The sequence below is a fragment of the Cervus elaphus genome, chromosome 31 (assembly GCF_910594005.1).
Source record: "Cervus elaphus chromosome 31, mCerEla1.1, whole genome shotgun sequence".
NCBI lineage: Eukaryota > Metazoa > Chordata > Mammalia > Artiodactyla > Cervidae > Cervus > Cervus elaphus.
The window spans coordinates 35,276,824-35,299,132 of record NC_057845.1 but is presented as its reverse complement, the minus strand read 5'-3'; the positions used below and the strand labels follow the sequence as shown (position 1 = coordinate 35,299,132).

Genomic DNA, 22,309 nt, shown 5'->3' with positions numbered 1-22,309 from the left:
CATCAAGAGGCTCTTTAGTTCCTCTTCACTATCTGCCATTAGAGTGGTATCATCAGCATTATCTGAGGTTGTTAGTATTTCTCCCAGCAATCTTGATTCCAGCTTGTGATTCACCCAACCTGGCATATATTTATACATATTTCTTATTATATATCACCATGCAACTTTTTTTTTTTACTTAAAAGTGGTTTATTCCATATGGTACATTTTCTTTAAAAAGATACATAGTACATTGATGATACATTAGATTGTTTCAAGTCTTTGTTAATACAAACAATATTACAATTAAAAAATTACATTAAATTCATATATATGTATGTACAGGTGTATGTGTATGTCTATATATACCTACCAATAATTATGCATCATATGCTACTATTAATGTATTACAATAGGAACTGTTGGATCATGAGATATGTATTTTTATATTTCTATCTTTTCTTCCCAATATTTTCTGATTTTAGAAATAAGTATAAATGTAATTTTGCTTTTCTCATATTTTTGTTTCCCAAATCACATTCTCACTCTCTAAACTCAAAATACATTAAGAATTTTCACCAACTTTGTACCCATATTGATTTGTGCTAACTCCTCTCTCTTTTTATATGAATTTTAATATCATCCATGCTTTATTGATTTTTGCAGCAATGGCCTTGGCATAGTTCCTGCATATTAAAACCCAATCCTATTTCTTCTCACCTTCTATTACCATTAATGTAATATTGTCAAAGAAAGCCATGCCCACCCTTGGTTTATCTGTTAGTCTCTGTCCTCTATTTTTTCACATTTATCCTTCATTTTTACTCACTTATATGTTTGTTCAAGAATGATTCTCATTCAGCTAAGAATTACTTGAACAGTTTTGTTTCTTTAATTTCCTTCATCTATCTGCACAGAGACCACAATCGCCTCTGGCAGCCTGTGTCCATGTTTAATCAACCATTTAGTGAAGAAGGCATTTGGAAAATGAAGGTTATAATTAAACGTTTCACTTTACCTGCAGTGGCTTTGATTACACTGGGCCTTTGGCCAAGTCACCTCTATGACCTTGCTTTTTGGCAGTAATAAGAAGGTAATGTCTGTGAAACAGAAATAAAACTGTTGCTTTCCCTCAGCTCCCTTGAAAACTCAGACCTATAAACCATTCAGATGAAGCTTAAAGTCTTGCTAAAGAGAAAAGGAAAACTGTCTGTGAAACTTGATAAGCTTCAGATCAATGTATGTCCTTTTTTAAAAAACTGCACATATATTTTATTTTCCACCAACTTTGGATCTTATATCTTATAAACAAACTAAAAACATTTCTTATGAGTTCACCTTAATGGATTTTAGTTTTAATGCTGAGCATTATGGATTCACTTTCAAAGGCCACACTCTCTGCAGTGTTATCTTTTTCTCTTAACACATACACCATTTTCACCCAGATTGATCAGTGGAAGTACCCTCTGCCTGAGCAAGAATGCAAACAATTTTTTTCAATTTTTTTTTTATCATATGCAAGTTACCTTGCCACCTGCACACCTGTGATTTACAGTACTTGGCTCCCACTTTAATCAAGAACACAAAATGTTTGGACTCCGGATAGTCATTGAGAGATTAACTGTCTTATTTGATAAAGGTGGGAGCCATCGATTCAAGACCAAGTTAGGAGCCAAGTTTATTTCTGAGCTAGATAAAACAAAATGCATATCAAGTAACTGTCTCTTTGATTTTCTAAGCTTCATATATACATAACTGCAAAGCTATCCACCGAGATTATTCACTTGTATTGCCCTACAAATGACTTCAATAAATGGTAATTTAAATAACTCAATGTAAAGAGGCAGTCATCTAAGAAAATATTTCTGCATCATCTACCAACATACTCTCATTTCTATCTGACCCAAAGATATTGTTTTACCTTGCTAAGACACAAATTTCTAGGGGGAAAAATTAAAGTCTTAGATGACACAGTTTTAAAATTTTCTAATGTTCTACTTCTATTATTTTATAATGTCATATATTACAGAATCTCTATTCAGACTAAAAAAATGGGAAAACTTGTATATTCTAAAAAACTGAATGCTTCCTTTAATTAGAAAATAGAAAATCACCCATTATGCTTTCTCTCCCCATTGACAGCTATAAAACTTTCAATCAAATTTTATGTTCAGTTGCTATGGTTTCTTTTCCCCAGTTTCCTGGCATAATATCTACCAGCTCTTTTCTTGGCTTAATTTTTTTTTTAACATAAACTTTGCCTACAGTATATGTATTTTACTCTCATCACCTCAGATCTTTTGGGACTTAGATGCAACATAAATATGTATAAACCTATTTTCACTTTGACCATCCAGCTAAAACTGTTTGATTTTTTAAAGTTTTTAAATTGAATATTTCTGCACAGACTTTTAAATAAATATTTGGCCTGATTAAAAAATTCTATATTTTTAATATAAAAGTTTTGGATAATTCCAAAAAGTACACAAAAGAAAATTTAAATTATCCATAATTTTTGTGATTTTTTTGGTTGTTAAAAAAACATGAACCTACTCAAACAAGCTAAAGCCATGAGGGACCTGTGCACATATACAGGGGCTATCACGAAACTAGAACAAGAAAAGACAGATGATGCTTAAAAGGGAAGAATCAGGAGCTATAGGGATCTCATTTCCCCTTTCTTTTGGTCAGCTTTATCTCCTTTCTCTAAATTTGGCCTTGCTGCTTTGGTATACATTCCCAGGTGGCACCAGTGGTAAATAATCTGCCTGCCAATGATGGAGACACAAGACACAAAGGTTCAATCCTTGGATTGGGAAGATCCCCAGAAAAGGAAGTAGCTACGCACTCCAATATCCTTGCCTGGAAAATTCCATGGATCGAGGAGCCTGGTAGATAGAGAGTCCATGGGGCCACAAAGAGTCGGACGTGACTGAGTGACTGAGCACATATGTATGTAGTTAAAAAAATAACTGAGCCAGTCTTAGTTTTATCATGAATCTGGTTTCAAACTCCCAAGGACAGAGGAATTACTTGATTTAGTTTGGGTCAGGAGCCTACCAACAGGTACATCTAAAACCTAGATCTTCAAAAACAGCTGTAGTTAACAGATTTCAAAGAACAGGGTGTGGGAGATCCAACTAACTCTCCAGAGACAACGAGAACCCCCAATTTCCTTACTATACAAGTCACTGTTTTATCTATATTTTTCCAAATTTATTTTTTATGGTCACTTTATGAATATAAGTGATATTTAAGGTTTAAATCCTATAATGTTCATTTAACTGTAGCATAAACATTTTATTTTCTTATTACTAAAAACAAACCAAAAACCACATTTTAGGACACACAGTTTTCTGTTACTTCATAGCAAGTAGGGCTTCCCTTATAGCTCAGTTGGTAGAGAATCTGCCTGCAGTGCAGGAGACCCCAGGTTAGATTCCTGGGTCAGGAAAATCTGATGAAGGGATAGGGTACCCACTCCAGTATTCTTGGGGTCCCCTTGTGGCTCAGCTGGTAAATAATCTTCCTACAGTGTGGGACACCTGGGTTCCTTTCTATACAAAATATACACATAACTATACAAATGTCTGCCAGGAAAAAAAAAAAAACAAACACTCACACAGGCCTGTCAGGAATGTAATTACAATTCACACAAAAATCAGAATGGCAAAAATGTTTCCAGTATTTGTGAAAGAGAAATAATTTCCTAAATACAAAAAGTTTTTTTTAATTTTTGATATGCACCATTTTTACATCTTTATTGAACTTGTCGCACTATTGCTTCTGTTCCATGTTTTGGTTTTTTGGCCACAAGGCATGTAGGATTTTACCTCCCAGACCAGGGATTGAACCCATATTGTCTGCACTGGAACACCACAGAGATCCCCCCAAAGAGTATTTTTAGTAGAATATGAAAAGACTAACCAAAAAGTACACAACACACTAAAGGAATTCAGTTTAAGTCATATTTAAATAATGAAAAATTTAACAATGAGATTCTGCCATTTACTTGTTATAGTGGCAAATACTAAATAATCTGAATGTACTAGTTTTCTATTGCTGTTGTGGCAAATTGTCACAAACTGAGTAGCTTAAAACAACACACATTTATTCATTTATTATGTTACTCTTCTGGAGGTTAGAGGTCTGAAATGAGTTTCCTTGAGCTAAAGATCAAGACTTGGCAGAATTGTATTCTTTTTGGAGACTCTAGGGAAGAATTTGTTTCTTGGCCTTTTTCAGCTTCTAGAGGTTGCCCGCATTCCTTCACCCATGGCCCCAGCCAGCACCTACATCAGGACAACCTCTTCCCTCCTCAATTTTCCTTCTCTTCTCCTTTCACTTATAAAGATCCTTGTGTTTGCATGGGGCCCAATTAAGTACAAGACAGTCTCCCATCTCGTGATCTTTAACTGGATCACACCTGCAAAGTCCTTTATAAGTCTCTCTTATAAGTAAGATAACATATTCTCAGATTCTGGGGATTAGAACGTGGATGTCTTCAGGGGAACATTATTTTGATAGCTATTATTTTGATAGCACCCAAAAATGACAAGGTTGTAAGGAAACAGAAAAATTGATGCAATTTTTAATAGATCCATTTTAGAGCCCTCAAATTAAAATCCCACAAACACTTTGACTCAGTAGGAAACCATACATCCTCCTACTTTTGAATCCTATATCTATACTCTCAGTTCAGTTCAGTTCAGTTGCTCAGTTGTGTCTGACTCTTTGTGACCCCATGGACTGCAGCACACCAGGCTTCCCTGTCTATCACCAACCGCTGGAGTTTACCCAAACTCATGTCCATTGAGTTGGTGATGCCATCCAACCATCTCATCCTCTGTCGTCTCCTCCTCCTGCCCTCAATCTTCCCCAGCATCAGGGTCTTTTCAAATGAGTCAGCTTTTCGCATCAGGTGGTCAAAGTATTGGAGTTTCAGCTTTAACATCAGTCCCTCCAATGAGCACCCAAGACTGATCGCCTTTAGAATGGACTGGTTGGATCTACACTCTAAAAAGATTAAAAAGATAAAAGTACAAGGAGTTTAGTACAATATTGTTTGTAGTAGGCAAAACTTTTAAGAATGAACTATTCACTGATCAGGGAGTCATTTAATAAATTATAATAAATCTGTGTAATGGTTTTCAATATTTTTATAAAATATTGTGGAATATTTTTATGTCTTAATATAAAAAACTTGAAATACAGAACTAGTTGCAAATGTCAAGTTACATAATTCTGTTGACATGACCTTATTTAAAAATAGGGTCTTTGCAAATGTAATTAAGTTAAGATGAGGTAATACTAATTAGGGTGGACCTTAATCTAATATGACTGATACCGTATAAGAAGAGAGAAATGTAAACAGAGAGACAAGGAGAATGCTCTAGACAATGAGGCAGAGATGAGAGTGATGTAGTTGGGAACTGAGGATTGATGGCTACTACCAGAAGCTCGAAGAGGGAAGGGTTTCTTCCCTACATTTTCAGGGGTAGCATGGCTCTGTCGACACCTTAATTTGGGGCTTCTGGACTCTAAAACTGTGATAAAACATTTTTATTCTTTTATGTCACACCCACACACACCCACACACACCCACACGCATGCACACACACAGAATCCCATGATCTCATATTTGTGAAAAAGTTTTGTTTATTTTACATACTTCTCTACAGTATTGTGTTTTTCTTTGTCATAAGCAAGGATTAGTTCAATTACAAAACCAAATATAACACAATATATGCCGCTCACATTTCTTAACATTTTGTAAGCAGAGGCATTGGCAACTTTTTGTGCCAGACTATTCTTTCAAGGATATTTGTATAGTGAACAGCCTTCGAAGACAGAAATAACGTCTCTCTCCGAAGCAGAGGACAGATTTATTTACTGCCTATGTGATAAAAAATAATGTCTCTCTCTGGTGCAAAGATTGAGATAATTTGCTTGCTGTCTCCTTATGAAAGATTGAGGCTTCCCCAGCTCTGGATTCTCCAGCTGTGAGACAGACTCGCTGCATGTTCAGAAGCCCCTGTAGTCACCTGCACCTCAGCCCTGTGGACGTGGTGGGGGCAAGGGGAAGAAGCACCGATGCAAACGTAAGGCTCATCCTGCTTGCTGTACCTTGGGTAAAAAAGTCTTTTGTCTCCAACCCCAGTGGCTGCGCCTTCTGCCAGTGACCATGAAACTGTAGGTTCAGCTGTTAGTTTCCAAGAGAAGTGAAACCCCTTCATGGCTCTCGACACAAAATTTGATTAAAATAAGTTACACAAAATTGTAATCTGTTATATAAAAATTGACTTTATAAATAAACTTAACATTTGACATACAAAGTTAAATGAAATACCCTGAATGATCAAATTGTCCATTAGGAGACAAAAAGGAAGCATGTAGCATCCAGGTTATTGGTATCCCAAAAGAGGTTCACTTAAAATAGTCTCTGACATACGGTAGCATGTTTTTGATTTAATGTGTCAGAAACCAACATCCCCAACTATTAGCATTATATTGGGGAAAAAATATGTAGTAGTAGAATATAATATATCAATAGACTATTTGACGGGTAGTAATGTAATAAGGGGCTTCCCTTGTGGCTCAGATGGTAAAGCGTCTGCCAGCAATGCAGGAGACCTGGGTTCAATCCCTGGGTTGGGAAGATCCCCTGGAGAAGGAAATGGCAACCCACTCCAGTACTCTTGCCTGGGAAATCCCATGGATGGAGGAGCCTGGTAGGCTATAGTCCATGGGGCTGCAAAGAGTCGGACACGACTGAGCAACTAGTTTACTTTACTTTAATATAATAAGCATCAAAATTCCATGTATTTCTACAAAAAAGACAATTCAGATTTTTGGGGGGAGTTCTAGTAACAGATTCTTAAAGACTAAAGGAAAATAGTCATTTTTAAGAAACTATTGCAGAGACATTAAATAAGAAACAAGCTTCTTATTAACATTGTTTTTTTGAATGATTTGCATACTTTGTATATTGAAAATGCTTTCTGCTTTTATGACCAATAGTAACATCCAGGGGTTGAGAGAATTAAAAGTAATTGGTCTCATTTACAATCTGCTTCCTCCTTCATCCATTTTACAAATTCTCAAGAGCCTACTTAGGACATTTTTCACTTGGCTGGTACCAATATGAGAAAAAAAGGAACAGTTTCTTTTTCTCCACAGGGCCAAAGAAACTTGAAGTAGGGCTGCTCTGAATCTTAGCTCAAACTTTCCTCAGATAATAAGGACTAGAGATTGTTTGTGCTCTTGCATGTGGGGGCAAATAGCTGTCTGCAGTCACTGATTGATCTGCAGTCACCTCGCTTTCTCTTTTTCCTCCATTTCTACTTCGTTCAGTCAGATCATCTCACTTCCTTGGTCCAAAGCCCCACACTGGAAGATGGCCAGAGTCACAGATTTTAAATCACTCACATGGTCCTACATGACCTGGTCACTCAGCTCTGTCTTCACTTCCATTTTCCCAAAAAGCAAAGCCTGAAAAAATGCTTACAAGCAAGAAGTTTACTTGGCGACGTGATTCCAGAGAAGCAGAGAGTAAGGGAACTAGAGACAGCAAAATGGAGAAGCGTGACCAAGGGCATACGCTTGGAGGTGGTTTTCTCTGGGGGCAACTGCAGCTCCATCCTGCCAGGCTCCTTTGAGGTCCCAGGTCCTCTGTGCCTGCGTGTGATGGGGGAAGATTTATTCATCAGCAGTCACAGCCCATTAGTCATGGGCTGCTCCAGGGGGTGATACCGTAGCACTTCAAGGTGTGTTCAGAAGCCAAGAGAGCAAAGCAGGGCCTACAGGAGTCCTCCCACCAAGCAGCTCTAGGTGCAGTGATACAGGCCCCACTAGCTCAGCTGAAGCAGCAATGGCCAGGGCTACAGAGGAACAAGACCAAGAAGATGTAAGTATTCATGGCACTCACCCACCCCGCCACACACACAACGCCTCTCTGAGCTCCTCTCTGCTATCTCCCTTTCTTTGGCAGTCCTTCACCAAACCAGGCACCAGCTGCCTTAAGGCATTTGCTTCAATTTCTCTGTCTGTGTGAAATGCTATTTCCTTAGGTTTCTTCAACTCGTTGTTCAGATTGCATTTCTAAAAGACAGATACTGACTGCTCTCGTGAAAATCACAACAATGCCCTTCCCCCTCTGCCCTACACCCCAAAGTGTTGGAAAAAGTGAATAAACAGAAATCACACATCCTGTGACCGTAGCAGAGCCCAACAGAAAGAAAGGCTCAGTGGACTCAAGTCAGTGAAAAGCCACAGCCTCTGTGTGTGTTACAGCCCTGCCAACTTCCCTTTCCTCTTTATAGAAGTCTTCTTCCTTTGTGAGGAGAGGACTGGCAGACTCTGATTTGCAATTCTCTGCTGATCTTGAACGGGGCTTCCCTAGTGGCTCAGATGATTAAAGAGTCCACCCGGATTGCAGATCTGGATTCGATCCCTGAGTTGGGAAGATCCCCTGGAGAAGGGAATCACTTCCCACTCCAGTATTTTTGCTTGGAGAATTCCGTGGATAGAAAAGCCGGTTGGGCTACAATCCATGAGGTCACAAAGAGTTGGACACGACTGAGCAACTAACACACACACACACACACACACACAGAAACACACTGATTTTGAATGCATCCATCTTTGCTGGAGAAATATCTTCAGGCTGTTTGTTTCAAGTCAACACTCTCAAACCCTCGCAGCTTTGATCCCTCACAAACTCAGTCCCTAAGCCTTTCTGTTTTTTTCGTCTCTTGGCAAATATTACCTTTAAATTTACCTTCACTCTTATTATTTGTGTTTATCATTATAACCTGGCCTCCCATCCCTGATCTATAGGATGGGAGCTCTTTGGGGACCTTTGACTTGTTAACTGATAAACATTTTAAGCAGTCTTTGAGGGCAAGTTCTGTCTTTTTGTTTCATGTGTTTCGATTCAGATAATTACTCAGGTTCAAAAGCTGGAAATCAAGGAACAAAAGGGCTTACCTTTTTGCATTAACTATTATATGTTAATGCTCTTAGAGGAGGTAATCAAAGTGCTCAAGATTAGAAAATGCTAATGCTTAAATTTAAAGCAAATTGCACTTTTATGAACCTTCTAATGGCACCAAGTGCAAATCTCTTGTAATTTAAGTCATTTTCTCCTTATTATAAACCATAGGTCACTTGATGACTACTTAATGTTAAAAAGGTGACTGTGTAGCCTAATAATAGCTAATCAACAGCTGTAAGGAAATAGTATTATAAATTTTATTATTGAAATGTCATTTAACAAAGTTAGAAATTCCTCACTCATTTTTATTCACCTGCTAAACAGTAAAAGCTTCCATAAACCTCTTATCTTTATCCATCAGAGGGCACATAGAACAAAAACCACAATCACAGAAAGCTAATCAAATTGGTCACAGGGACCACAGCCTTGTCTAATTCAGTGAAACCATGAGCCATGCCATATAGTGCCACCCAAGATGGACGGGTCATGGTGGAGAGTTCTGACAAAACAGCGTCCACTGGAAAAGGGAATGGCAAACACTTCAGTATTCTTGCCTTGAGAACTCCATGAACAATGTGAAAAGGCAAACAGATAGGACGCTGAAAGATGAACTCCCCAGGTCGGTAGGTGCCCCAAGTGCTACTGGAGATCAGTGGAGAAATAATTCCAGAAAGAATGAAGAGATGGAGCCAAAGCAAAAACAACACCCAGTTGTGGATGTGACTGGTGATGGGAGTAAAGTCCGATGCTATAAAGAGCAATATTGCATAGGAACCTGGAATGTTAGGTCCATGAATCAAGGCAAATTGGAAGAGGTCAAACAGGAGATGGCAAGAGTGAACATCAACATTTTAGGAATCAGTGAACTAAGATGGACTGGAATGGGTGAAACCCATTCCAAACCCATTACTGAAACCCATGTCCATTGAGTCGGTGATGCCATCCGATCATCTCATCCTCTGTCGCTCCCTTCTCCTCCTGCCCCCAATCCCTCCCAGCATCAGGGTCTTTTCCAATGAGTCAGTTCTTCCCATCAGGTGGCCAAACTATTGGAGTTTCAGCTTCCAATGAACACCCAGGACTCATCTCCTTTAGGATGGACTGGTTGGATCTCCTTGCAGTCCAAGGGACTCTCAAGAGTCTTCTCCAACACCACAGTTCAAAAGCATCAATTTTTCGGTGCTCAGCTTTCTTCACAGTCCAACTCTCACATCCATACATGACCACTGGAAAAACCATAGCCATGACCAGATGGACCTTTGTTGGCAAGTAATGTCTCTACTTTTTAATATGCTGTCTAGGTTGGTCATAGCTTTTCTTCCAAGGAGCAAATGTCTATTAATTTCATGGCTGTAGTCACCATCTGCAGTGATTTTGGAGCCCAAGAAAATAAAATCTGTCACTGGTTCTGTTGCTTCCCCTTCTATTTGCCATGAAGTGATGGGACCAGATGACATGAGCTTAGTTTTCTGAATGTTGAGTTTTAAGCCAACTTTTTCACTCTCCTTTTTCACTTTCATCAAGAGGCTCTTTAGGTTCTTCTTTGCTTTCTGCCATAAGTGGGGTGTCATCTGCATATCTAAGGTTATTGATAGTTCTCCCGGCAATCTTAATTCTGGCTTGTGCTTCATCCGGCCCTGCATTTCGCATGATGTACTCTGCATATAAGTTAAATAAGCAGGTTGACAATATACAGCCTTGACGTACTCCTTTCCTGATTTGGAGCCAGTCTGTTGTTCCATGTCCAGTTCTAACTGTTGCTTCTTGACCTGCATACAGGTTTCTCAGGAGGCAGGTCAGGTGGTCTGGAATTCCCATCTCTTGAAGAATTTTCCACACAGTTTATTGTGATCCACACAGTCAAAGGCTTTGAGTAGTCAATAAAGCAGAAGTAGATGTTTTTCTGGAACTCTCTTGCTTTTTCAATGGTCCAACAGATGTTTGCATTTTGATCTCTGGTTCCTCTGCCTTTTCTAAATTCAGCTTGAACATTTGGAAGTTCACGGTTCACCTACTGTTGAAGCCTGACTTGGAGAATTTTGAGCACTACTTTGCTAGCTGTTAGATGAGTGCAATTGTGCGGTAGTTTGAGCATTCTTTGGCATTGCCTTTCTTTGGAATTGGAATGAAAACTGACCTTTTCCAGTCCTGTGGCCACTGCTGAGTTTTCCAAATTTGCTGGCATATTGAGTGCATCACTTTCACGGCAACACTTTTAAGAATTTGAAATAACTCAACTGGAATTCATCACTTCCACTAGCTTTGTTTGTAGTGATGCTTCCTAAGGCCCACTTGACTTCACACTCCAGGATGTCTGGCTCTAGGTGAGTGATCACACCATCGTGGTTATCTGGGTCATGAAGATCTTTTTTGTATAGTTCTTCTGTGTATTCTTGCTACCTTTTCTTAATATCTTCTGCTTCTGTTAGGTCCATACCATTTCTGTTCTTTATCGTGCCTATCTTTGCATGAAATGTTCCCTTGGTATTTCAAATTTTCTTGAAGAGATGAAGCAAAGTTAGAGAAAAAAACATTTACTGTTTGAGACATGCTAACAAATTGAACTCCATAATGTACTCACAGAGATTAATTAACACACCAGACTGTCTTCATTATAACCAGCATTGCTTTTTTTTTTAAGTTTGCTGATTTAGTAGTTAAAGTAAAAACTGACCTCAGAATGATGAGCATCCTCTCTTACACCCACTGCTTTTTGATATGATGTTCTGTACTTTTCCTAAATTATTTTGTCAAAAAGTAAGTGGAAGCCTCCTATTGTTTGTGAACATTTCTCATTTGAAACAAAAATTATTGTTCAATTATATCATCATCCATTGAGAATAGTCCTCTGAGCAATTTACAACCAGGGATTCCTCATTATCTGTAAAAGCCAAGTGTAATCAATTAAGTTAAATGCTTCAGTGGAGCTGAAAGAATTGCCCCCTAAATATTTATCATGATTACACGCCAAGAGTATAATGTATACATAGCTAAGACATGAGTTTCAGAATAACAACCCTGAGCAGACCTGTCTCTCTAAATCTTAGCATCAAGTAGTCAGTGATGACCACAAATTTAATTAGTATCAGATAAGACTGACTAAATAGTATAAACAGTAAATTACAATGATTCAAGATTTTGAGTAATGAGTAGCAGAAGTTTTCTCTCCTTTGAAATCATAAAGTGCAAAGTTAAATCCATGGGATTTACAGCTGAAACCACATTCCTATTAGTTCAACATTTAAATAGTAGTTTTTTGTGACTGCTCCTGTTTATCTCCATATGCCCACGATACACGTACATGTTGGGAGACTTGCAAAGTGTGTCTCAGAATTTTTCTACTCTATGCCTATAGAAAATCTGAATAATCTTGATCTCCCTTTTGAATTCTGTATTCAATTACCTAGTGGCTGTTCTTAAGAGAATCAAATTACAAATATTCAAAGTTGAATTTTCATCTGTCCACTCACAACTTTGCTTATGCCTAGTATTCCCTATCTCACTGAGTGGCTTCATCACCTTCCTAATTGCTTAATTCAGAACCCAGAAGAAGGATACATGGTTATCTGTATAACCATGGTGTATAACCACCATCTGGTCTGTATAACCACCAGATAACCATGATGGTGTGATCATTCACCTAGAGTCAGACATCCTGGAGTGTGAAGTCAGGTGGCACTTAGGAAACATTACTATAAACAAAGCTAGTGGAGGTGATGAAATTCCAGTTGAGCTATTTCAAATCCTGAAAGATGATGCTGTGAAAGTGCTGCATTCAATATTCCAGCAAATTTGGAAAACTCAGCAGTGGCCACAGGACTGGAAAAGGTCAGTTTTCATTCCAATCCCTAAGAAAGGCAATGCAAAAAAATTGTTCAGACTACCACACAATCATACTTATCTCACACATTAGCAGAATAATGCTCAAAATTCTCTAACCCAGGCTTCAGCAGTATATGATTTGAGAACTTCCAGTTGTTCAAGCTGGATTTAGAAAAGGCAGAGGAACCAGATCAAATTGCCAATGTCCATTGGACCATAGAAAAAGCAAGAGAGTTCCAGAAAAACATCTACTGCTTCATTGACTACACTAAAGCCTTTGACTGTGTGGATCACAACAAGCTGGAAAATTCTTCAAGAGATGGGAACACCAGACCACCTGACCTGCCTCCCAAGAAATCTGTATGCAGGTCAAGAAGCAACAGATAGAACTGGACATGGAACAGCAGACTGGTTCCAAATTGGGAAAGAAGTACGTTGAGCCTCTATATTGCCACCTTGCTTATTTAATGTATATTCTGAGTACACTATGTGAAATGCCAGGTTGGTGAAACACAAGCTGGAATCAAGATTGCCAGGAGAAATATCAATAACCTCAGATATGGAGATGACACCATCCTTACGGCAGAAAGTGAAGAACTAAAGAGCCTCTTGATGAAAGTGAAGGAGGAGAGTGAAAGAGATGGCTTAAAACTCAGCGTTCAGAAAACTAAGATCATGGCATCCTGTCCCATCACTTCATGGCAAATAGATGGGGAAACAATGGAAACAGTAACAGATTTTATTTTCTTGGCCTCCAAAATCACTGCAGATGGTGATTGCAGCCATGAAATTAAAAGATGCTTACTCCTTGGAAGAAAAGCTATGACCAACCTAGACAGTATATTAAAAAGCACTTTGCCAACAAATATCCATATAATAAAAGCTATGGTTTTTCCAGTAGTCATATATGGATGTGAGATTGGATTGTAAGAAAGGCACCGAAGAATTGATGTTTTCACACTGTGGTACCGGAGAAGACTCTTGAGAGTCCCTTTGATAGGAAGGAGATCAAACCAGTCAATCCTAGAGAAAATCAACCCTGAATATTCATTGGAAGGACTGACGCTAAAGCTGAATTTCCAATATTTTGGCCACCAAATGCGATGAACTTACTCATTGGAAAAGACCCTGATGCTGGGAAAGATTGAAGGCAGGAGGAGAAGGGGACGACAGAGGGTGAGATGGTGGGATGACATCACCGATTCAATGGACATGAGTTTGAGCAAACTCTGGGAGATAGTGAAGGACAGGGAAATCTGCTGCAGACCATGTAGTCCCAAAGAGTTGGACATGACTGAGTGAACAACAACAAGAAACCCAGAAACTCAGTTACAATCTTTCTCCCTCTCGGTTTATTTGTTTAGCTGATTACTACCCTCTATTCTTAGTTCATGCTGTCTTCCACCATTTATTTAGAATCTAAACTTTCTAGGCCAGTACTTCACATTCTTTAATGTGTATACAAATCACTGAGATCTTGTTTGGCTACTAATTGAGGTAGTTCTGAGAAATTCTTCATTTTTCATAAGCTCCAAAAAGATGCCAAAGAGTCTGGTCCACAGGCTATAATTGGAGTAGCAAGATGCTAGGAAATCTAGGAGCCAAGATGCTACAGTAACCTGAGGTCATGGCCTCAAGTAGCTTACGCTGTAATAAAATAAAGAAAGAAAGTGAAGTCGCTCAGTTATGTCTGACTCTTCGCGACCCCGTGGACTGTAGCCTGCCAGGCTCCTCTGTCAGTGGGATTTTCCAGGCAAGAATACTGGAGTGGGTTGCCATTTCCTTCTCCAGGGGATCTTCCCTACCCAGGGATCAACCCCGGGTCTTCTGCACTGCAGGAAGGCTTTTTACCGTCTGAGCCACCAGGGAAGCCCGAAAATGAACAGATATACAGAAAAAATAGACATTGTGAAAAAAAAAAAAAGAAGTAAATAGGCATAGTATAAAGGGAGAAGAGAGTGCTACTTAAACTATTTAATAGGGTGGTCAGGATGAACCTTTCTGATAAAGTGACATTTGAACCCTTGCATGAGACGCAAAAGTAGCAAAAAGGATTCCAGATTGAAGATGTTTGACTCCTTTTCGCCATCCCTACAGCCTGAGTTCTAACTTTGGGCCATTGCAGAGGGCCTCTTTCCACTTGTACTAGTCTCTGACCCATTCTCTTCACTGTTTTCAGAATGATCTTTAAAAGCATAAGTTCAATCAAGTCATCTTCTAAAAGTTCCTATTGGCTTCCATTGTGCACACTGTAAAATATGATTGAACATTCTGTGAACCTCACTGCATTAGATTCCTCTTTTCCAGTGTTATCATGGTGAAGTAAATAGTGGCTTAGCATTCTTAACGTACAACACATTCCTTTCAGCTTTTAAATAACTGCTTGCTGTATCATTGCCATTTTTTAGATCCTTACTGAATCTTTTAATACATTGTTAAAATGCTCAAGTAAGCAAGAAACATTCTTCCCGTCATCAATTTCTGTTTTTATGGAGGAAATGTAGACTTTTTCAACTCTGAATGTTTGCAGAAAAAAAGAATGCAAAAATGTTCTTTTTTTTATTACTGTAGTATAGTTGATTTACAATGCTGCATTAGTTTCAGGCAACATATGGGGAAAATGTACAGCAAAATATGGGAAAAAATTTTTTAAAAAGGATATATGTACATGTATAGCAAAGATGGCCTTTTATATTTCAGATTTTCATTTCTCCTACAAATGGTGGGCAATAAATTTAGAACTTCTTTAAACATGTGCAAATTCCCAAGATCCCTATTTGCTATGAGAAAATATGTTGACTTGGTTTTAGTAAGCTAGAAGTATACATTTTTCTTAAAAATTAAAATTTAAAAGAGTGCCAACTGTACATACTTGATTTATCCTTTAAAAAGTATTGTCTCATTTGCTCTTTTTCTTGTGCATCACCTACCCAATGGACATGAGTTTGAGCAAGCTCCAGGAGTTGGTGATGGACAGAGAAGCCTGGTGTGCTGCAGTCCATGGGGTCACAAAGAGTCAGACACAACTGAGTGACTGAACTGAACTGATCTGTGATTAACTCATGGAGTTATAGCCCTAGTAACCAAAAAGAGAATTGTTGATTGCATACATTCTCAGAATCTTAATGAGAATAAAGGCATGCCAAGTCTATGTTGAGAGTTACTTATCAATTCATAGATGCTTATCTCCTCACATAAAGGAGAAGTTATTCTATAAGAAAAACTTGTACAAGATGAGAGCTTCGAAAAACTGAGGCCCTTCCAATCCAAGGTAGTTCCTATACGTATCCAGTTGGATGTTAACCTATAGCTATTTCATGTAGGATGCTGGTCAAGTTAAAGAAAGTCAGGTTCTCTTTCTTTTGTGGCTTTCGTATGACTTGGCAACTTGAATATATGACATTAAGTATATTCTCACAGAACACAAGGGTTGGAAACATTTGAATTGTATAATGCAAGACTCAGAAGCTCCAAGGCTCCTGTGGTTCAGCCTAGTCTTTCTTCTTAGGAAAATTCCACAGAATAGCAAGACAAACCATGAAGGAAGTGAACTTCGACTTCAAATACCCCAGGCCTAGAATTTTGGCCTTTCCCTGCCTCCATTGTATTCTTTCCTATTCAAATTCCCAGAAATGTTCTGACACTACCGTTTAAATAAAGTTTCAATTGTTTTGGAAAACTTAATGGCATAGAACAAAAGTGATATATTGTTTTCATGATTTTTTGGATTGTCTGGGTTCAACTGGATGGTTCTTCAGGTCTAGAAAGTATCAGCTGAGGTAATTTATGTCTCTGCCTTCCACTGAGAATTGGGCTATAAGTGGATATTTGAGGCGGTATCAGTTACAAGTCTCAGAGAAGGCAATGGCAACCCACTCCAGTACTCTTGCCTGGAAAATCCCATGGATGGAGGAGCCTGGTGGGCTGCAGTCCATGGGGTCGCGAAGAGTCAGACATGACTGAACGACTTCACTTTCACTTTTCGCTTTCATGCATTGGAGAAGGAAAAGGCAACCCACTCCAGTGTTCTTGCCTGGAGAATCCCAGGGACAGGGAAGCCTGGTGGGCTGCCGTCTATGGGGTCGCACAGAGTCAGACACGACTGAAGTGACTTAGCAGCAGCAGCAGCAGTTACATGTCTGGTACCTCAGCTGGGGTGGGTGGATGAAACTGCTTGAGTTTGACTGGTCTTTTCTTCCCAACAAGATTCAGCTTCTAACATGGGGCCCAGCTTTCCAAACAGCAAAAGTGAAAGCTATCAGGTCTATTATTCGCTTGTCCCAGACTGATATAGGATCACTTTGCCATATTCTTTTTGTCAAAACAAGTTGCATGGCAACATATATTAAAGAAAGGGGAAATTAACTCTATTTCATGATGAGAAGAACAGCATACATGTGCAGGAGTGGAAGTTATTTCTGTTGCCCATTTTTGGAAATAATCTACAAAAAAAGAATCTTTTTCTATAATTCAATTTCAACTTTATTTATAATTGTGAAATAAAAATATTACTGTGTTCCCTTAAAGAAATTCCAAATGTTATCAAATTAGCAGAATTTTTTAGAGATAGTGGATACTCCCTGGAACCATCTAATCAAGATATAGGTTTTATAGACCATATTTGTGTTCCCCAGAATTCACATGTTGAAGTTCTAACTCCCATTATGGTGGTGTTTAGAAGTGAGGTCTTTGGGAGGTAATCAGGTTTAGATGAGGTAATGAGGATGGAGCTTCCATGATGGATTAGTGTCTTTATAATAAGAAGAAAAAAGAAGACCAGAGCTTGTTTTCCCTTCCATGTAAAGACAGAGAAAAGCCATTTGTCTTCAAGTCTGGAAGAGGACTGTCACAGAAACCAAATCTGTTGACACCTTGATCTTGGACTCCCCAGCCCCCAAATTGTGAGAAGTAAATGTCTGTTATTTAAGCCAGTCAGTCTATAAATTTCCTTATAGCAATAAGGCTGACTAACACAGGAGGCAAAGCTAATTCTTTATCTAGAAAAATACTCAGGACTTTCCCCACTAACAGTTCCATTTTGCATTATTTATGTATAAAATCTAAGTGACTTACCACCATCAAATTTCAATAGCAGGCATCATGATTTTTTCATAATCTATATATGCTGAGGTCAATAAAAATAAAATTTTGGGCTCATGCAGAATATCTTCATGTATTAGACAGCTATTGCTGAAATTCAGTTGGCAGCAACAGATTATACATTATAATAAACATAATATGTAATAATATTAAAATTATGTTTATTCTTGTTGCTCACAGACCTATGGGGTCACCAGGGCAGCTCTGACTCAGGGTGTGGGTCAGCTGGGCTATGGAGGGGGTTCCCATTCTCTGGGGGTCTCATTCTAGGACCAGCAGGTATCCAAGGTATATGCTTCTTTGGAGAGCTAATACGGGCAAGCAGAAGTGTACAATATTTGTTAAGACCTGGTAAGGCCTGGAAAAGGGAATGGCCATGCACTCCAGTATTCTTGCCTGGAGAATTCCATAGACAGAGGAGCCTGATGGGCTATAGATCATGGGGTTGCAAAGAGTCGGATATGACTGGAGTGACGTGGCATGCATGGCAAGACAAACCATACTGCACTTGCTGAAACAAGTCAAAACTAACATGCACAGGAGAGGGCACTGTATTTCACAGACTCATGGTCCCTGCAAGGTCACATGCGGAGGAGAGAAGCAAAGAATAGCAAACAGTATTCCCATGTACTCACAGCAGGACAAATCCATTAGATTGACCAAATCTGTGGACAGACTTGGAGTGGCATATATGGTATGTAACGAGCTAAAGATAGTTGATGTTAATAACAATGATCTTGAATCATCTAGAAAACATTGCATAATGTTCAATAATTTTAGTTCTTTAGCAAACCAAAATGTTTTTAAAACATTTTAACACCAAAAGATTGTCTCTAATTTCACCAAGCAATTATTTTTTGTTGAACACGTCCTGTTACGATGCCATATAATTGACACTATGTAGTTAATTAAAACCTCCTGCTAATATCCTATTTAAGACTGTGATTCCTATACTCCAAAATCATATTATTCAGATTTTTCTCTATATTCACACTAAAACTGTAGTAAAGCAGAACTTTAAAAAAGAGATATTTTCTTAATTTTAATTTTATCTAAGGAAATTCTAGAAATATATTCTAAAGTAAGGAAAGCATAAGCATTCAAAACTGCCCATACTTCCACTCCACCACACTGAAACAGCATTTAATATGCTTTTAATATGTTTCTTTTCCTTTGAATTTGTAACTTTTGTAGAGAATCACCAAGAAGACCTGACTGTCTTCTGATGCTTGAATGTGACCTGGGGAATTGGAATCTCCTCACCTGCTCCTTCTCCTTGGATTGTAAGTTCTGCCCACTTTCCCTGTCTAGGAGTTGCTGATGCGACATAGCCATGAAAGAGCAATACGTTGTTGAAACCATCTGGATGGTTTGTGCGACCGAATCCAGTATTAAGACCTCTGTATAAACTTTTATATACAGATTCTGATCGGCAAGTGCCAAGATATACTTGTCTTGCACCTGCCCCAAACAAACCTTTTTAGTCTGTCCGTTCCCTTGCTTATTAAACCTGACACCCACAAATCTAAAATGATCTCCCTCTTTCTCCTGTCTCTACTTGCCTCCCATATGTAGGGGCCATTCCCACCTGGGGAACTCCCAAGGTTGTCAACCAGGAGTAACAAAACAACATTTTCAAAGATTGTAATGCCATAAATTTCACTCTAATAATAATTCATTTTACATATTACCATGCCAAAATGTTACCATATTTTGAATTGTGGTCCATGAAATTAAAACACATGAATTAAGTTGAAAATAAAATACATACTACTGGTCTCTCTAGCCCCTTGTCTCTTTTGATGTGCTAGGATAGAATACAGTTAAGGTTCCTAGTTGGCTCTAGTGGTAAAGAACCCGCCTGCCAATGCTGGAGACATAAGAGATGGGGGTTCTACCCCTGGGTTGGGAAGCCTCCCTGGAGGAGGGCACAGTAACCCACTGCAGTACTCTTGCCTGGAGAATCCCATGGACAGAGGAGCCTGGTGAGTTACAGTCCATAAGGTCACAAAGATTCTGACGTGAATGAAGCAACTCAGCACACATGCCTAGCTACAGGAATACCTGGGTCTGTGCTTCACTTTATTGTGCTTTGCAGATACTGAGGGCCTTTTCTTTTTTTTCCCCCAGGTTGAATGTTTGTGGCAACACTTACTTCAAGCAAGGACGTCAGCACCATTTTTCCAACAGCATTTGCTCACTTCATGTTTCTGTGTCACATTTTGGTAATTCCCCAAATATTTCAAGCTTCCCCATTATTATTGTATTTGCTATGGTGATCTGTAATCCATGACCTTTGATTTTACTACTGTAATTGTTTAGGGGAGTCATGAGCCATGCCACCCATAAAAGACAGTGAACTTATCCAGTAAATGTTGTGTGAGTTCTGACTACTCCACCAACTGGCCATTCCTCCATCTTTCTACCTCTCCTTGGGCCTTTCTGTTCCCTGAAATACAACAATATTAAAACTGGGCCAATTAACAACCATAAAATGGCCTCTAGATAACCAAGTGAAAGGAACAGTCACACACCCCTCACTTTCAATCAAAAGCCAGAAATGATTAAGCTTAGTGAGGAAGACACGGAAAGCAAAGGTAGACCAAAAGTTGCCCTCCTGTACCAAAGAGTTAGCCAATTTATGAATGAAAAGGAAAAGTTCTGAAAGGAAATTAGAAGTGTTACTCTAGTGATCACATGAATGATAAGAAAATAAAACAGTCTTCTTACTGACATGAAGAAAGTTTTAATTGTTTGGATAGAAGATCAAACCAGCCTCAACTTTCCCTTAAGTCAAAGCCTAATTCAGAGAAGGTCTTAACTCTATTTCTGTTAAGACTGTGAAGGTGAAGCAGAAGAAAGTCTGAAACTCCCCGAGTTTAGTTCATGAGATTTAAGGAAAGAAGACATCTCCATAACATAAAAGTACAAGGTGAAGCAGCAAGTGCTAATGTAGAAGTTAAAGTGTGTTATCCAGAAGATCTAGCTAAGATAATTAGGGCTACGCTCCAACAGTAAAGAATCTGCCTGAAATGTGGAAAACCCAGGTTGGATCCCTGAGTAGGGAATATCCCCTGGGGAAGGCAAGGCAACCCACTCCAGTATTCTTGCTTGGAGAATCCCAAGGACAGAGGAGCCTGGCAGGCTACAGCCCATGGGGTTGCAAAGAATGGGACACAACTGAGTGACTAATGCTTTCACTTTCACTTTCAAACAACAGATTTTCAATGTATACAAAACAGCCTTGTATTGGAAGAAGATGCCATTCTAGTTCTCTCAAGAGAAGTCAGTGCTTGATTTCAGAGTATCAAAAGACAGGTTAACTGTCCTGTTTGGGGCTAATGCAGCTGGTGACTTGAAGTTGAAGCCAGTGCTCACTTATCATTGTGAAAATCCTAGCGCCTTTAAGAATTGTGCTAAATCTACTCTGTCTGTGCTCTATAAATGAAACCACAAAACCTGAAGGACAGCACATCTGCTTATAATATAGCCTGCTAAATATTTTAGCCACAAATTTGAGACCTATTGCTCAGAAAAGAAGATTCCTTTCCAAATATTCCTGCACATTGACAATGCACCTGGTCACCCAAGAGCTCTGATGGAGATGTACAAGATTAATGTCATTTTCATTCTTGCTAGCAAAGCATCCATTCTGCAACCATAGATCAAGGAGTCATTTTGATTTTTGAATCTTATTATTTAAGAAGTATATTTTGTAGGGTTATAGCTGCCATACGTAGTGATTTATCTGATGAATTCAGGCCAGAGTAAATTGAAAACCTTCTGGAAAGGATTTACCATTCCAGATGCTTTTAAGAACACTTGTGATTCATGGGAAGAGGCCAAAATATCAACATTAACAGGGGTTTGAAAGAAATTGATTCCAACTCTGATGGATGACTTTGAGGGATGCAAGACTTTAGTGGAGGAAGTAACTGCAGATGTGGTGGAAACCGCAGGAGAACTAAAATTAGAAATGGAGCCTGGTGATGTGACTGAATTGATGCAATCTCATGATAGAATTTGAATGGACAAGGAGTTGCTTCTTCTAGATTAGCAAAGAAAGTGGTTTCTTGAGATGAAATCTACTCCTGGTAAAGATGCTGTGAAGACTGTGGAAATAGCATCACAGTGTTTAGAATATGAAATAAACTTAGTTGATGTCACAGTCACTCCACTGAGAAAATGCCACAGCCATTCTAATCTTTACCAGCCATCATCTTAATCAGTCATCAGCAATCAACATCAAGGGAAGACCCTCCACCAGCGAAAAAGACTATGACTTGCTAAAGATTTAGATGATGCTTAGCATTTTTAAGCAATAAAGTATTTTTAAATTAAGATATATGTATTTTTAGGCATAATGTTATTGTACATTTAACAGACTACAACATAAGGTAAACATAACTTTTA

At 38.7% G+C, this 22,309-nt stretch overlaps 1 long non-coding RNA gene across 1 annotated transcript; it reads left to right on the top strand.

Annotated features, from left to right (window-relative positions):
* The first annotated feature begins 7,759 nt into the window (after positions 1–7,759).
* Positions 7,760–20,214, top strand: LOC122687271. The gene is made up of 3 exons (XR_006339091.1): positions 7,760–7,885; positions 19,091–19,179; positions 20,027–20,214. It is a non-coding gene; the product is annotated as an uncharacterized LOC122687271 (long non-coding RNA).
* Positions 20,215–22,309: the final 2,095 nt, after the last annotated feature.